The sequence below is a fragment of the Tamandua tetradactyla genome, chromosome 4 (genome assembly GCF_023851605.1).
Source record: "Tamandua tetradactyla isolate mTamTet1 chromosome 4, mTamTet1.pri, whole genome shotgun sequence".
In the NCBI taxonomy this organism is placed as follows: Eukaryota; Metazoa; Chordata; class Mammalia; order Pilosa; family Myrmecophagidae; genus Tamandua; species Tamandua tetradactyla.
This window is the reverse complement of record NC_135330.1, coordinates 148,684,218-148,700,794: the sequence shown is the minus strand read 5'-3', so window position 1 is coordinate 148,700,794 and position 16,577 is coordinate 148,684,218. Positions and strand designations below refer to the sequence as shown.

The 16,577-nt window shown below is 34.9% G+C and overlaps 1 long non-coding RNA gene and 1 other non-coding gene across 2 annotated transcripts in view; both read left to right on the top strand.

Annotated features, from left to right (window-relative positions):
* Positions 1–16,577, top strand: part of LOC143679434 (uncharacterized) — a 51,383-nt gene that overhangs the window by 17,373 nt on the left and 17,433 nt on the right. The window lies entirely within an intron of this gene.
* On the top strand, positions 8,819–8,982 carry LOC143681821 (U1 spliceosomal RNA). The gene has a single exon (XR_013174878.1). It is a non-coding gene; the product is annotated as a U1 spliceosomal RNA (small nuclear RNA).

The following is a 16,577-nucleotide window of genomic DNA, read 5'->3' as shown; positions in this document are numbered from 1 at the left end:
CAATTTCTGGATATCTTTAATCCATTGCCATCTTAAAGATAATGCTAATTTTAATTCATTTTAATTATAATAATAGCCCTGAATGTTGTAGATTCTTTACACCCCTTATCAGTTTAATGAAATTTCTTCCATTTATAATTTGATCATTTTTAAAGAATTGTCGAATGTTTTGAATGCTCTTGCCTCATCTACTTAGATGATCATATTGTTTTTCTTCTTTATTTTATTAATGTGATGTACTGCCTGAGATATAGATTCAGTAACTGTAAGAATATCACAATAAAAATGAAACATGCATCCCAAACAAGTTTGGGAAATGTAGACTGTTTTCTTGGAAAGCACATGCCCATCCAGTAAATTGTCATTCTGGGAAAGTTTTTATCAGGTAAAAATTGCATTTATTTGGAAAAAGGAGAGAGTAAATATCAATATATCAAGAAGCAATAAATAACCCTGTCTCCTGTAGTGAATTATACTAATTGTATTTTTTAGCATTAATTCAAGTTTGAAATCCTGAAATAAATGCAATGAGTTCATGCTATATCATTTTTGTTGTTGTTTTACAATGAGGATTGGCTTCCTATTATTTGAGTTTACGATTGTTTCCATAAGGGACTGGCCTAAAAGCTCCTTTCATATACTGCCTTATGCTGTTTTTGTATTAAAGTTATAATAGTCTCAAAAAATTAAATGGGGAATGAGTCCTCTTTTTAATTCCTCTTTGGTATCAATTCCTTGAAGTTATGTCTACTTACTGGATGGAGGCATTAACAATCTTAAATCACTTTAGTTGCAGCTTCTACCTGAGGTTTTCTGACCATGCAGGTAGCCTGAAGTAGCACAACTTGAAATGAGGGTTGACAAGTTTTCCCTTCCTTCCAAATGGCAAGTTGAAGACAGATTTTGTTAGTTTGGTGTGCTTGTTTTGCTGACATATTATACATGGTAGTTTTATTTGTCTTTCTTCTTTTTAATGTTAGTAGAATCCTTTTCCAACATTTTTGTGAAGAGTCTCTCACTTAGGCTTCTCACCTTTGGCTAAACTTTTCTCCTTTCTGATTCCCATACATTTTTCAGAGCAGCAACTCAAGGTGTCCATGTATTTTCAGAAACGATTAAGGTGAAAGCAAGCTTTCAAAGCTTGTTTATCTCCTAGATTTTCTGCTTTCATCTCATTTTTGTCCTCTGTGATTCTCCCTGGTTTGTCAATTCAGCAATGCAGACTAAGCATTTGGTCCCTCCCACCCTGGTGGATTAGTTGCTCAAAATAACATAGTTCATCAAGGTATCAGGTCTGCTTTGCTGACAGAAATAGAAGTGATTGAACACATCGAGATTATCTCTCCTGTCTCTCCTTCATTAAAAGTCTCTGCCATTGGGTGGGATCTCTTATTCAGTTATCTAATCGTATTTATCAATATAATAAAAATCCACACATTACTTTGACCAAAACATATAAGTAAATGAAGAAAAGGTAATTTAGTGTAGTTTCAGGTAGTTGCTTTATTCAGATTTTTAAGTAAATTTGTGACCCCCAAAATATAACTGATTACATGGCTCTTTTGTTCATAACTCTTTCACTGCTCACTATTGACAAAAGAATGATGCTTCTATTCATTAAACATACATTAAAGGAATTTCAAAACTGGTCTCAATTGACCATTCTATACTTTCCCTAAATTCATGTTTCTCTGCATACAGCATGGGCTACTAACCAGAACAGTCACTTCATGAAAATTATCATCACTTTCTTGCTTCTGTGATGTGGTCCTGAGGTACTATCCACCTGGATTGGTTTTTATTCTGATAGTTACCTATCAAAAATCTTACTTATCCTTAAGAATGAGCTCAGTGATACTTTGATCACTTTTTATGTCTACTAGCCATGTGCTTTATCTCCTTTCTCTACATTATGAAAACATTTTTTCAAAAACCCTTCAGAATGAAGTAATCTCAAGATTTGAATCATAATCATTGATCTAAATGTCTATCAATTTCTCTAAGCAGTATCATTTCAGGTTATATTAATTCAATAAAACCTCAGGTTGAGCATGTAACTAGTTGCATTTCTGAGGACACATGCCATGCTTCAGTCACATCCAGATCTCCTTTGGAACCTAGTTGTTTGCTTATTAATGCATCTATCGATATGTTTTATTGAGTTTTGATTACATTTTCCTCTTTCAGTTTCTTTTACATCATAGAACAATAAATATAGGCTCCTAAAATTATCTATTTCAAGCCTTGCAGGTATTTTCCATTGAAATTTCAATATAAATAAAATAAAATAAAGTAGTAAGATGAAATAAAATATGAGTGCAGAGGACTCTTTAATAAAACAACGAGGGGATTCTTGTGAGTGGAAGGATTCAGCCTGGAAGGCAGGAGTCCTCATGGGCCTGTCGTAACTGTGCAGCTGTACCGCTGGCTGCAGTCCGTAGTTCGAGATATTTTCTAAGTCTGTTGTTGTTATTAATTTGGGGAAAAGAGGGCTCTGTAAGAAAAAAAAAATACCAAGATTTTTTGTTTCCTCTTCTATCATTCATAGTCACAGTAATGTCAACACCACTTAGGTCAAATTTCAGGCTTTCAAAACGTGCAGCTTTGTCCAGCTGCAAGAGCTAAATATCTTTTAGGGCACTATAGCCTGACCAATAAAATATGTCTGAGAGTGTTAGTAACAATTAACAGGTGTGTACCGTCCCTGGGCCCCTGGAAAGCTTTCATATGACATGAAATGTGTGAAGTGCACTTGGATTTCATAAGAATTACATATAAGCAAATATGTATCTGTTTTTACTAATGGATCTCAAAAAACTGGAGCCGTATGTAAATCTATGCTACAAAAGCTGCCTCTGCCTTCGTCAAAGGTGAAGTTCTCAGTGCACAGAATCATAGGCCCTGCAGCTCAAAATCCAGGCCCTGCATTTCTTCTCTTCCATTTAGCAGGAGGATTAAAATCCTCTGCAAGACACTTAATTCATCTATCTCTTAATTTCCTGATAAATAAAGTAGAGATAATACTAACTCATGGGGCTATTATCACAAATAATCATGGTAGCACAGGAATAGGTTCTCATCCAAGATGAGTAATCATAACATTTTAGGTATTAATATTATTATAATTATTATGACTTAATTGTCATTAGACCACAAAGAGATTCCTATCCTTCCACATCTCCCATACCTTCCCTTCTTCTATCTTCATCTTCATCATGCTTTTTAGTACCTTATTAATTCCATTTTCTGCTTGGCTGTGACCCACACCCTTCCTTTCCACCTTACTGAAGCTAAAAACCACAACCACACAATCAGGCCAATAATACACTCACAAACAACCTAAAACTCCCTTCTCTTTGTTTCCTATTTTCACTTTACCAGTCCCCATATTTGAATTATTCCTACTACCCAACTTCTCTCCCCATGTTCGAAGGCTGAAGCAAGTCACTAAGCAATGTTGACCCAGTCAACTGACCTTAGCTGGGCCGTCATTGTATCTCAGCAATCCTTTTATTTATCGCTTGTTGACTCCCTATTGCATGCCTCCCTGCAGCTGTTCTAAATGTTTCCGCTCTGCTCCAGGTCCTAATCCCAGCCTTCCTCCCGTCCCTCTCAGTACATAACCTCACCTCCTACCGAGAAAATTGAAACCATCCCAACCTAAGCTTACACAACTGTCCTCCTCTTCTCCTCCAAAATCTCTGCATAGCTCCCTCTTTGCCTTTTTGTTGTTTCAAGGAAATGATTTCTTCTGCAGAAAAAACAGCATCATGCCCTGGTTGAGTGCCAGGGTTTGAAGCTGGACAAGCCAGATTGGATGCTCTGTTGACATGATATGACCTGGACAAGTTAGCAATCTCACAGCCTCACTTTCATAATTTCTAAAATAAAAGTAATAATTTCTATTATATGGGATAGTAAAAGGATATGTAACAGATTTTTGGCAGATAGCAAACATCCAATAAATTGTAGCTGTTTTTATTATTTGAAAAGCTAGAGTTCTCAACTTGCATTGTCAAGTCTATGCTGAGAATAATGATGATGATAACAATAATGATGATAAGAGTAAATAATGTTCTCCCCTGCTTTTCCTGGTAAGTTACCTCCTCAATTTTTTTTCCTCAAGTTTTCAATTCAATCCAGTTCATTGGATTTCTTTCTGCCTAATACATGGTAGCATCTTCCTTTTTCTTAAGGAGAAAAAAAATTTGCCCTATTTTCACATTAACATCAACTTTTCATGTATCCTTAATTGACACTAGTTGCCTTTGTGGCTTTTCCAAGCAGTCTTTAAAACTCTTAATCTAACTTTCCAACATAATTCAACTGTTCCTTGAAAAGCCCATTGAACTCATACCTGTCATACCAGCATTTCCTTGGTTTCACCATTACTCAGGGATAAATCATTGGTTTCCTTCCTATATTTGTCCTCAGAAATCTCATCAATTTTTATGCTTTAAGGATCAAGTCCTCAGAGATAATGTCCATACATAGGCCATTTTGGATTCCCTGCAAAGGTTTATCTGTCTTATCTATATAAAAATATTTATAAATACTTGCAGTTTTATATTCATATTAATGTCTTTTTCTCCTTTTCTTTCGAGCTTCAAATTTCCAATTGCCTTTCAATGTCTTTGAAGACCTGGAAGTCCTATCTGACTTCAAATTCAGCATGAGAAAGTTAATTTGTTTTCTTTTCCTACAAATGATACTTCTTTTGAGTTCCCTATTTCCATTCAATAATAGCTTCATATTTTAAGTAACAAGCTTGAAGTAGTAGAAACATTCAATCAGTAACAATTATTTATTGATCCCTACACTTCAACAGAGCTGGGCACAGCAGTGAACAGAAAAGAGTGGTTCCTGAATGTAGAAATTGCAGTCTAATATAAAAGTACACATTAAGCAATCAAATGAAAAGTTTGTCAGAAACAGAAAGGAGTACAGTATGCAACAATAATGTATAGCAGCAAAGCTTAACTAGTCTGGAGAGCTAGTGAGAAAAGAGTTAGAGTAGAGTTAGGCCTGGTGGGGAAGCCAAGGAAGAGGATGAATACAGGCAGAAAGAAGAGCATGGGTAGATGTACTGATATGAGAACAAGAGTGAGGAACTGAATAACTAGGAGAATGTGGTTTAAAGGGAAGTAAGTGGATGTAAGATCATATAGAGTTGTGAGCTCCATTAAAGATTGAGGATTTATCCTAAAAAGGAAGATTTGCCAGTTTTAAACTCTTACGTACCCCAGAAAAGCCATGTCTTAATCCTGATCCAAACTTGTGGGGCCATAGCTACTGTTAAGAATGGGAAACTTTGGATTATTTCTGTGGAGATGTGACACCCAGCTGTGGGTGCAGTCTTTTGATTAGATGTGATTAGTTGGTGATGTGACTGTGCCCATTCCAGCTGGGTCTTGATGAATTTACTGGAGTCCTTTAAAAGAGGAAGCATTGTGGAGAAATCTCAGATGCAGACGCATGGAGAACAGTTGCTTCAGAGCTGGCAGAGATGCTCAGAAATGCTTGGAGTGCCAACAAAGAGAGCAGAAACCTCGACAGGGATGTTTGGAGCCCAGCAGATGTCACCATGTGCCTTCACATGAGATGCGAAGCAAGTCAGAAACCAGAGTTGTGTCTGGAGGAATTAAGTGAAGGCCCACAGATGCTTAGAGAGGAAACCACTGGCATCAGAAACTAGAAGCAATGGAATCAGGAACAAGGACCAGTAGTTGCCAGCCATATGCCTTCCCATGTGATAGACATAGGCCTTTCTTAGGAGTTAAGGTATCTTTTCCTGGATGCTTTAGTTTGGACATTTTTCTGGCCTTAGAACTGTAAACTTATAATGTAATAAATTCCCTTTTTTAAAAGCAAATTAAAACAGAAGGTGTTTTAGTTTGTTAAGCTGCCGGAATGCAAAATACCAAAAATTCAATGGCTTTTATAAAGGGAATTTATTAATTGCAAGTTTACAGTTCTAAGGCCCTGAAAATGTCCAAGTTAGTGAACCAACAAGAGATTACCTTCACTCAAGAAAGGCTGATGCCATACAGAACAGTTTTGTCACCTGGGAAGTCATGTGGCTGGCATCTGCTGGGGTCTTTGGGTTCTGAACACCTCTCTCAGCTGGGAAGACACTTTTTATATATTCTAGCTTTCTCTCCTCATTTCATAAGACTTCCCATGGGGTGACTTCCTCCTACATCTCCAAAGGTCTCTGGCTATGTGGGCTCTGTTGGTTCTAAAGCTTTTTCCAAAACGGTTGCTTCTTAAAGAGTTCCAGTAAGCAACTCCACTGTAAACAGGTGGAGACACATCTTCATGGAAACCATCTAATCAAAAGTTACCACTCACAATTGGGTGGGTCACATCTCTATGGAAATGATAAAAAGATCCAACCCTGCAATACTGAATGAGGATTAAAGAGCATGGCTTTTCTGGGGCACATGTCTGCTTCAAACTGGTACAGAAGGAAAGTCATTCAATACTTGAATAAGTGAAAGACCAGGAAAATAGCCACATTTGTTTTTTTAAAATGTCGATCTCAAGTTGGTAATAGTGAATGATGATAGGCCATATATGAGGCTACTATCCAAGAAAGAGAAGAGGGTAATTTGGATTAAGATGCTGAATGTAGAGGTACAGAAAAGAAGAGAGACAAGTAAATAACTTAGGAGCAAGAATCCATGGATTTGGTGATTAATTGCCTTTGAAGTGAAGTATTAGAGAAATAATGACCAACCAACAGATTTCTGTCTTGACCAACAAGGTGGAGATCAAAGCCACTTATTCACCAAAGTAGGTAAAGCAGCAAAAGAATATTTTAAAAAATAATAATACTTATTGACCACTAACTGTTCATGTAAGTAATGTACACTACATATATTGCACATGTCATTCATTCCATACAACTCTGTTATATAAATGTCATTATACCCATTTTATAGAGAAAAAAATTGAAACTTATCCAAAGGCACACATCAGGCAGGAAACAGAGCCTAGGCTTAAATTCCGGGCATTCTAAGCCGTAGTCTATACTTTTAATCATCATGTTAGGAAAAGATAAGAAGATAAGCGTGGAGCATGTCTCCTCTTTGACTTCTCCATTTATTTTGCATTCATGTTCTACTATCTGCAAAATCCTACATCTAAATTCTACTTCTGCAGTTAACTTTTATTCATCCTCTCATTTACACTCCAATTCACATTACTTCCAACGAACACAACCTTTGCTTATACAATTTCTTCTTAGAACTATATTCTTTGGTTGTATGTTTTTCAGTTACCATTTGAAACTTCACACAAGTAAATGGTTAGAAAATATTTAGATATTTTTTCCATAACTTACTCCCAGATTTATGGCTATATTTTTTACTCATGTTATCCCCTACCACATGGCCTTGCACAGAAGAGGAGTTATTTCTTGAATTAAATAAAAATAACTATTGAAAAATATTTTTTCATAGTTTTAGGACAGTCATGTTTTCAGTGGTCTTATTTGGTTCTGATAGTAGTCAAGGCTATTATTTTTCTGAAGTTCATCAAGTCAACATAAAAATAATACATAAATTACAGACTATAAAGATACTAGTTATTTTTTTAACACTAATATAAAACAAATTCACACTTAAAAGTATCACATACATTTGAAAATATGGTCAATATTTTTTTCTAGTAACCTCTAAAGATAAGAATCCCAAGAGCAATTACATGCTTTATCTAATTAATTACAAAGTTAATCAAATTATGTATATAATGTGTATGAAATATTATTTATAGTATTGAAAAAGTGGATTGTCTAAAATGTCCATCAGAATGGAAATTGACAAATGAGTGCTTTGCTGCACTTAAAATACTCAATTATATTTATTAAGGTTAAGATATTGTTTTGTGAAAATGATGAATAACAAATAAATTATAGGTTTTTACATTTAATGAAAAAACAATAACATATGTTAGGCAACGAAGGAGCTGTGATTAGGACTTTGCTGGTCAAAGATGACTTTATAAGTTCAGCTATACTGCTTTATTTTTTATAAAAGATGATAATTTTATATATTGTGTAATTTTAAATTTATTTACATATATATTTAAATAATTTTTAAATATCTTGTGTATTGTGAATAGTTTCCTTATAATTAAGAGATCCAGTTTCGGGTCTTATTTATATCTTGTCACTGTTGAAGGTATTGCAGATTACTGTTTCCTTTTTATACTTGTCATGAGAAATAGATTTATGTTTCACTTTAATTACACTTTTTCCACACACACACAAAAATTGGCGTTATGGGACTTTAATATTACCTAAGGTCTACATCATTAAAGTTTGGAGAACATTCATATCACCATGTGATTTTTCTTAAGTGCCAAGTAAAGAGATGTGAAAAAGCTTTTGACAAGCATAAGCATACAAACATGCAGATTCTTATCTTAACAAAGTAAAAAATTGTGAATCTCCCTCAAAATGACCTCAAGTTTGGAAATTTCAAAAAGTTGAGTCATAATAACTGGAGAAGATATATAATAGGAGATAATTACTGAATTACATATTTATTGATAGAAATATCCCCAGAAGCTGAAACCGTCAAGAATGAAATTATTACTCAGTATATCCTTGAAGCAAAATACAATTTTAGAATAATGTATAATGAAGTTTTTTTCAGACCTGTAATGCGATCCTACTTTTAGGATAGAAATAATAAAACGTCACAAGTTTCTCTTACCCCCCCCACACACACACACACACAGGCAGGTACATACACATATACACACACACACACACACACACACACACACACACAAAATAAAAATTATGTAACGAATACTCACCTGGCAGGGGAGATACCATGATCATGAAGGTGGTTTTCCCAGGGCAAGGCTTATCCATTGCACTCCGGATGTGCTGACCCCTGCGATTTCCCGAAATGTGGGAAACTCGACTGCATAATTTGTGGTAGTGGGGGACTGCGTTCGCGCTCTCCCCTGGTGAAGAAAAATAAAATAAAATAAAATAAAAAATAAAAATTGTGTAACGAGATCTATGAAAAAAAAATGGCATGTCCTGTGTACTTGGTTTCTCTGAAGTGAATAAAACATTTATTGAGTATGTATTTTGCATCACTAAGAATACAAAGATAAATAAGGAATAGGAAAAACAGTCTTCTTAGACTATAGTCCAGTGTGTAAGGCATATATAAAAAAGAGCTTCAATATAAATACAAGTGTTGAAAGATACGTGTACACACAGTGTTGAGGAAACACAGAGAGTGAACAACTGCGGGACCATGGAGTGTTTCTGAGGAAGGCGGCATGAGCTCATCTTTGTTTTGAGGTAGTCAAACTAGATGATGTCAGAGGAGAATGGATTGGTAAAGATACTTGTTTATTATCTGTGATGCTAGAAAGGCAATAACATGAGCTGTTTTGATGAAATTACATGACAGTAATTACAGTTCTGATTAGAAAGAAATCAAGTTCTCTTTGGAGAAATACAAAATCATGCAGGGCTTCATTAATTTTCAAAAAGTCTCTATTATTCAATAAAAAAGTACCAGACATTCCAACACTAGGTATGGGATGGCTAAGAACAAATAAAATATAATTATAAAATACTCAAAATTGATTCAGATATTGGAAATACCAGACAGGATTTTAAATTACTGAAATTAATATAGTCAAGAAAATAGAAAAGGAAATGGATAGTCTTGCCAGTGAACAGGAATATATAAAAGGAATCGAAATAAATAATGAATAATAAACAATAAATTTAATTAATAATACAATAGCTAAATTTAATAGCAAACTAACAGAACAAAAGGAAGATTAGCCAATGGAAGACAAGTTAGTGGATATTATATAAAATAAAACACAGAAAAGGATGGAACTAAAGAAAAGTATAAGATATATACATGACGTAAAAGTTACAACACACAAACAATTGCTGTCTGAGAAAAAGAAGAAAAAGAAAAAGGACAAGAAGCAATATTTGAATAAAATATTCCAAAACTAATGAAAAATATCAACTACTTATTAAACCAAGATCTGCAAACCCTAAGAAAGATGTTACAGTAGAAGACCACAACTAGGAATATCATAGCCATAGAGTAAAACCAAAACCAAACAATTCTATGTCAATACATTTGGAAATTTAGCTGAAGTGAACAAATTCTTAGAAGACACCTATTACCAGAACTGATAATAGAAAGAATTTGAAAACTGGTTAAGTCTTATGTCTGTTAAAGAAATTGAAACTACAAATTACAACCTATCTACAAAGTAAACTCCAGGTCCAGATGGCTTCATTAATGAAATGTTAGTTTTTAAGCCAGAAATAATTCCATTCTTGTGTAACATTTTTCCAGAGAAAAAATATTTCCAGCTTGTTCTTTGAGACTAGGATAATCTTGATACAAAAACCTGAGAAAATCACCAGGTTCGGTTCCTGGTGTCTGCCCATGAGAGAAAGAAAAGAAAGAAAAAAGTGACAGATATTACTATAGCCCATTCTTTTGATTATTCAATAGCTACGTGTCCCCTTCCTTTTATACCTACTTTTCATAAAGAAAGGCTCCCATCTAACATGATACTTTCATGATTCAAGGAACTGAAAAAGTCACCCTCTTAAAAGGGAAACACCCCAAAGTCCGATCTCATGTTGTCCCCAGATCAAAATATAGATCTCTGTGGCATAATCAGTTCTGGTCTAGTTCTGTCATGGCCCTATATTCTACAACTTGTGAACTAAATTAAGAATGTAAGCATGATAAGCAAATCCTATGTTCTAGTTTGCTAGCTGCCAGAATGCAACACACCAGAGATGGACTGGCTTTTAATAAAAGGTGATTTATTTCATTAGCTCTTCAGAGGAAAGACGTAATTACAATAAAGTAGTTACTGGACATTTAGTTTGAGAGGAAGCCCCCAAAAGGATTTTCCTAACTGTAGCATAGTTTAAGATATTTTTATCTACAAGTTTAGTCTCAAGTTCTGTCTTTTTTTTCCTCTAGTCATCCTACTGATCCTGTTAGCTATCTAATATTCTGTAATGAATTCCCTCTTTCCTAAAATGGCCAGCATGCTTCCAGCTTTTGCTAAAAAAAAACAAAAAAAAAAAAAAAAAACTACTCCATTATGACATCATTTTAACTTGCCTAATTCCATCTGTAATGATCCTATTTCCAAATAAAGTCATATTCTGAGATTCTGGAGAATCTTTTTGGAACATACAGTTCAATCCCTAACAGTTCTCCTAAAAATCAGTGTCCTTCCAACATACAAATACTCCATCCCAAATTCCAAAATTCTTTAACCATTCAGCATCAATTCTTAACTCCAAATTCTCCTCTAAATCAGTTATGGGCATGTTTATTTCTGGGGCAAAATTCCTCTCCATCAGTGGACCTGTGAAACCTAGAAAATATATTATCTGCTTTCAAAATACAATATGGGACAGGCCAAGGATAGACATTCCCATTTCAAAGGGGAAAATTAGCAGGACAAAAGAAGTTGCTAGTACAAAGCAAGTCTGGAACAGCAGAACAAATTCCGCTAGATTTCAAGGCCTGAGAGTAATCTTCTGGGCTCAATGCTCTGTCATCTGGGCTCACCGTGGTGGTGGCCCCACCATCTCCGTACCCCAGCGCAGTGGACCTGACTTATTGGCTGGAGGAGATAGATCCCTTTGTTCAATTCCTCTGCACGAATATCTCTGTCCTTTCTCATTAAGATCATTTTTCCTCCATTTCATACCATCTCTGTCCAATTCAGCCCAAGCTGGAAGTGTTTCTGCTCGTACAAAATTCTCAAAAACAATGCCCATCTACTGTGCAATTCATGGGGGTCCAAACCACAATTCAAGAGGGTCTTCCACAGATCTTTCCTGGATAATTGCGTTTTTATCCCCAGCTTTTGCTGATAAATCGATTGAGATCATGAGTCACACACCTTACTCTTCAGCAAATGATTATCCAGCCCTGTTCACAAAGCACATTATCTGGATAGGTTGAGAATTTTCCAAATGATTAATTGCTGGTTTCTCTTTACTTAACAGTTCATACCTCAATTCTTCACTTTATCATTTTACTATAAGCAGCAAGAAGAGACCAGGCCACGTTGTACACACTTTGTTCGCAAATCCCATCAGCTAAAGACCCAAGTTCATTGCTTGCAGTTCTACTTTCCATCTAATGCTAGCATATAATTCAGCTAAATTCTCTGTCATTTTATAGCAAGGATCACCTTTCCTCCAGTTTCCAATAACACATTCATGATCTCCTTCTAAGGTCTTACCAGAAGCACATGTAATGTCCATATTTCTACCAGTCCCTTCAATACAATCTAGACTTTTCCTACAAACACCTCAAGATTCTTCCAGTCTCTACCCATTACTCAATTCCAAAACTACTTCCACATTTTTTAGGTATTTGTAACAGCAGCACCATACTCTTTGTCCCAAAAACTGCATTAGTTTCCTAGGACTACCATAACAAAGTACCACAATCTGAGTGGCTTAAAACAACAGAAATTTATTGTCTCATAGTTTGGGAGTTTTGCAAGTCCAAAATCAAGGTGTCAGCCGGGCATGCTTTCTTCAAAATCAGAAGGGAAGAATGTGTTCCATGCTTCTCCTAGTTTCTAGCAGTGTCTTACCATCCATCCATGTTGTTCTCTGCCTCAGTCAGCACAGGGCATTCTCCCTTCTGTTTTTTTTTTTCCCCATATCCAAATTTCCTCTTATTATAAGGACATCAGTCATATTGGATGAAGGGCCCACCCTACTCCAGTATGACCTCATTTTAACATACCTAATTTCATCTGTAAAGATAAAATTTCCAAATAGAGTCACATTCTGTGATACTGGGGATGGCCTTCTTCTTATTCTCCATCATCACCCTTATTCTCATTCTTGTTGACTTCAGATCCCTTTCTCAGTCACTCTTCATCCTCAACACTGCCATCACTGCTTTGTCATTCCTTATTTCACATTGGTTGAGTAGGACGGCTTACCATAGAAACAAAACATGGAAGTGGCTTAAGTTCATAGAAAGAAAATGAAATTTCTCCAGACAAAGGTACACAAGTGGTAGTGGGGTATGACCAAAAGAACAAAACGTTTTATTTAAAACAGCAAGAACAGTTTTTTGTTTGTTTGTTTTTAAGTTTGAATAACCCAGGGTGATGTTACAGTAAACCTTGAATACAGCACATGAAAAAGCTATTCTGCTTAGGGCTTCAGGGTTTTAGAAGGCCTAAGACACCAGCTTGAGATGGCCAGTGCCTGGCCATAGTATAATGGATCAGGTTTGGTATAATCAACAGCACTCAGGTCCTAAATAGACGTCTCTGCCAGAGTTAAAACTTGGTGGACAGGGAAAGCTGCAGATAAAGTCCACTTTTATTCAGTACGCACTTACTAGTAACACAGGCAGGAGTGTAAACCTCCTGACCAGAGGCCAATGTCATGCATGGCTCTGAGAGCAGATCTGGACTAAAGCAAAGAAAATATATTATTTGGAAATAATACGGCCCTCCATTAATTCATTCCCTAAAATTGGAGGTTCCAGAAATTAGATTCAATTTTGTTCCAGCAGGGAAATGTGACTATTGGAGAAATCTTCCCTTAGTGTTTGGAAGACTCCCTTCAGTATTTACTTATACTTCAACTTGGAATCTATGGGGTGGCTTCCCTGGGTTCAAACAGTTTTCACTGGCTGATTCCTTTCTCCATCTCCAAATGTCTGCACCTGAGCTACTGAGCTCTCTTCTAACATCTCTCTTTAAGCCTCCAGCACTTGAATTAAACATCACTCATTGTGAAAGCCACTTCCCTTAGCCAACCACAGATGTAATCAGCCATAGATGTATTTCACATGCTGATGCTTTAAGTCCACACAACAGAACTAGGCACTATCACCTGGCCAAGTTGACCTCTGAACCTAACTACTATAGTACCTAAAGGTGGTCTATAACCAGTGGTTGTTTGATGTTACAAAGGCAGTTAACTTTCCACTTTGTGTCCTCCAAAATTTCAAATATTTTTATTTACAAAAAACTTTTTTCAAATGAAATAATACAAGAAGTCTCAATGAATAAATAGTTGCAGAGGGCAATGCACCTTAATCTCCATGCTGGCAACTTAAGAACAACCACAGAATCCCTAAGACTCTGAAAAGCATGACCCTGGAAGTAAGTAATAAATAGGAAAGTGTGTTTCCCACCTCTGTTTCTCTAGATACAGTATTTGATTATTTCTCTCTCTCAGAACTGTCTGCCTCAGGCCAGTGGACTATGGACTACTCTTCATATATATGAGTATATATATGTATTTATTCTTTCTCAGAAATACCAAGACAGTAATTGTCTTGATAATAAATCACATTCTAATGAAAAAAATATCATAAAAGCTAGAATTGAACTGAACCTCTCTATATAGACATAGAAGTTTTATCTTTTTCACAAATAACCTATGGTCTTCCTTCTGGAATATCAAATAAAATCAGATATGCTAAATAATATTGTCTATCTTATTCACATTACTTGTAATTTAAAATGTAATTTCTACATGCCCACTGGAAAAGGCATCATTCATCATCTCCAAGGTTCTACAGTTGTAATGATTCTCCAAGTTATGATTTCTTTGCTGTGTGATAAATTACTAAATATTATATCCACACTATAGAGATTAATATTAATTTAATAGCATGCAACCCTAGTGGGTTGGTATATGGAAATTCTGTATTTTATGCATGATTGTTCTGTAAACCCACAATTTCTCTAATAAAGAAAAAGAAAATCTATAGGTAAAGTAGATTTTCTTTCATTTCCTCTCCTGAGGTACTGATTTTGATTGTGCCTAAAATGGTATGAATTTATAACTTTTTGTGTGATTGAATAGCAGCTACCTGCAATCAGATGCAGCCAACTTTGTAATGAAACTACAAGCCATGCAAAATTTACCTCATTTTTATTTCACTACAAAGATCCACCATCAATTTAGGTTATTAAAACATTTGGCTCAGGTGAGTTTTGAATTTTGATTTTTGTCAATATGAAAATGTAGAGGGGAGCTTACCTACCAGCTCAAAACTTGTTAAAATTTGCCCAATTGAGAAGCTAATTTTATGTTGCTTATGTTACTATTAAATTAAAGGTCAGGAGACCTAAATTCTTCAATGACTGTCTGGAGAATAATTTCATGCTTCAGCTTACTGTTTCTTTTAATAAGGACAGATATTAATGTGAAAGTTAGAATCAGGACTGCCAGAGATATCAAATACTACAAAGCTTTGCTAAAACAGGTAAATATTTTTCCCTATATTAGAGATAAAAGTTACAGAGTAAGTAGATAAAAAGAACATTAAAACACAGGTGTCAAAATTTTAAACAACATAGTAAAAACTCTGGTTATCAAGTGAAACAAGTATAGCAATATGAGATTTTATTAGAACTGAATGTCACAGTCCTCAACTGATTCACATTAAAAATTCATTTATAAGTAAATAAGCATACACGTTCTACATGGGCTCATTATCTTTTGGTTTCTGCAATAGGAACTCCCTAAAAATGATTATTATGTTTATGATAACATTTGGAAGAACATTATCTTTTCAATTTAAGTGTCCTTTACAACAGGGAATCTTTCTGTAAGATATATTAAAATAATTGTCTATAAGATATTCATATTTAAACATGTTCCCTCGCTCATATGGTGGCAAAAAGCAACTTTGTGGGGTAAAGGAAGATTCAAAACTGGTGTGTGAAGAGGGTACTAAAATCAGTGCTAAAAAGATAAACAGAAGGCAAAAGATCATGTATACAAAGAATGTCATAAAGTCAATAGAGTCAGATTTACCTCTTCGTCCTAAAGGACTAAAATTTTACAGTCAGACAAGTCTCAGTAGGGTCTATCTCCTACAACAGTTAAAAATAGGTTGAATAAGAATAGGATCTGTTATACAATCTTTTGTAATTCTGTTGTAAACTGTCGTGAATTACTTTATTGCTATAATAAAATTTTAAAAATCAAACTTTAGGACAGTTGATAAAGACAGTAACAGTTTCTCTTTAGTTTGGTCTACTTTATCATTAAGTAGTTTAAATATAGTGGAAAGTCTATGGAAAAAATATAAAACCAATTTACAAACCTACCCAGGATTAGGACACCTGAGCATTTTGCTCTATATGTTTTGAGTCTTTAATAATCTTTCCATTGTTTAGCTTTTCCTGATTTTACTTCCCTCCATCTCTCCTCTGAGGTATTCAGTAACAGGAATTTGATGACTATCATTCTGATAAACCTTTTAAACTGTTTTACTCTGTATCGATGCAACCATAAGCAATATTGACTATTATTTTCACTATTTTAAAATGATGTAAATAGAACCATAATATATATTATTTTAGCCTTCAGTATCATACCTAATATCCATATTGATATAAATTGATATATTCTTTTTGATTGCTGTACACTAATGATAACATAAATGTATAATACATTTATCACATTCAGTTGTTGATAGATATCTAGTAATTACATTTTTCACTATTATAGCCAACAACCCAATGTTTCAATAAATCATCAT